The sequence below is a fragment of the Danio aesculapii genome, chromosome 24, assembly GCF_903798145.1.
Source record: "Danio aesculapii chromosome 24, fDanAes4.1, whole genome shotgun sequence".
Classification (NCBI taxonomy): Eukaryota; Metazoa; Chordata; class Actinopteri; order Cypriniformes; family Danionidae; genus Danio; species Danio aesculapii.
The window spans coordinates 14,273,430-14,275,322 of NC_079458.1; the positions used below are offsets into that span (position 1 = coordinate 14,273,430).

The window sequence follows — 1,893 nt, forward strand, 5'->3', positions numbered from 1 at the left end:
ATATGAAGGGGCGCCACCTGAAATCTTGCCTAGGGCACCAAATTGGTTAGAGCCGGCCCTGATCATACTAGCAGATGATCTGTTTTTCTGTTTATGATCAACTTTTGTACCACCTTTTTCTACCACTTTAAATACTTGAGATCTTTAACTGGATTCTGACTAGATGTCAATGTTTTTTATAATTCAGCTAATAAAAATGTTCTTGCGGTGATTTCAGTGCTATAGTTTCTCTGTGCTGTTATTTGTTATAGCTGTTGTGTGGATTTTTATAAACATTTAAAATATTTCTAGGACTGTATTTTAATCCTAATCTTGTGAATGGGCCTTTAGTAGTCTTGTTTATGAAGCCTGAAATTAAATTAAAATGGCAAAGTCTCTTCTGTTTTGCAGGTGTTGACCAAAAAAGCAAAATCTGCTTCAGGAATCCCACAACAGAAGAACCACAGATGGAAATCAGAGCTTGTTTCAACGTTCGAAAAACAAGACATTGTCCTGCATGTGTGTTGTAAGTCAATACAGAAACCTTCAAAAATACTCTTCGTCAATAATATACAGTAAGTGGTCACTTTATCTTTACAGGATCATTGATGAAAAGAACAGGATGTGCTGTATTAATCCTGAAGCTCCTTGGCTCAGTGCAAAGTTAGAACATCTAGAAAAGGTTAGAATTGTAAATATTTGGAAAAAAATGTTGATTGTATATGAAGTAATATGGAAAAGCTAAACTGAATATAAGACAAACCTCTCACAAGGATTTAGACAAACACATTGCAATCTTATTGGCATATCGAGCAAAAAAAAAAACACATTCTAAACACTTTTATATTGTTGTTTTTGTTGTTCTTATTCAACAGAAGGGGGTAAAGTGTAAAAATAAACACTGAAAACCAGGCAGCTGTGAACTTTATCCAGAGTTTGATCTTCAGCATCCACACTAAAAAGAAGATAGGGGGTTTCCATTCAGACGATCTATGCTACGCTACACAATCCTGCTTCTTTCATTCATTTTCTTTTCGGGTTAGTCCCTTTATTAATCTGGGGTCACCACAGCAGAATGAACTGCCACTAGGTATTTTCTGCCATTTTATTTATTCAATTTTTTGGGTAATTGTTTTTAATGGGGAGATAATTTGATTTTCACCATTTACAGGAGTAGATTGTGATTTTATACCCATCTGAATCCAGAATGTCTTTTTTTTTCTTATCTGACGACCAGTGTAAAAACCTTTAAATAACTTCAGACCCATTTCCAGTCTTCCTTTTTAATCTAAAATCCATCCTAGAACACTATAGGCACAATTAGTTAAAATTATCTATAGCAGAGGTGCCCAACGTAGGGCCCGTGGGAACCTTTAGTTTGGCCCACCATACCATCTGAAAAGAGAGGGAGAGTGATGGGGAGTTGGTTGAGTCAAATGATGGAGATCGTCATTTCAGATTTAATGTATCATTTAGTTTCTTTGTTTAATTGAGGAGCAACAAAAATATTGTATCAATGTCACGGATTGGTCAGGCTCTCACGATCCCCACTCACGAAGATCACCATCACCTGACTTCTAATGAGCACACAGCTGCATCACATTCACGAGCACCAGATAAAAGCACAGCACTCCAGTCGCTCATTGTCCGGGCTCGTCTCGACGAAAGCGGACAACTGAGCGACCACTCAGCGTAGTCATCCTCAGCTAAAACAAACGCTTTACTTACCTGTTCTCTTTGTATTCCTCCTAGTCTTCCTGGTCCACCCGAATCGTCCTGTCTTCCAGTCCTTCCAAGTCTGTGTCATCCTCTGTCAGCTGTATCTGGTGTGTGCTGTCCATCCTCGTGTATTCCTGTTACCCAGCCACGGAGGAAAAGACCCCAACATCATTCCTGATCCTCCTGGCTATCCTT

The 1,893-nt window shown here is 38.6% G+C and overlaps 1 long non-coding RNA gene across 1 annotated transcript; it reads left to right on the top strand.

Annotated features, from left to right (window-relative positions):
* The first annotated feature begins 419 nt into the window (after positions 1–419).
* On the top strand, positions 420–1,318 carry LOC130218732 (uncharacterized). The gene is made up of 3 exons (XR_008835986.1): positions 420–505; positions 580–661; positions 855–1,318. It is a non-coding gene; the product is annotated as an uncharacterized LOC130218732 (long non-coding RNA).
* Positions 1,319–1,893: the final 575 nt, after the last annotated feature.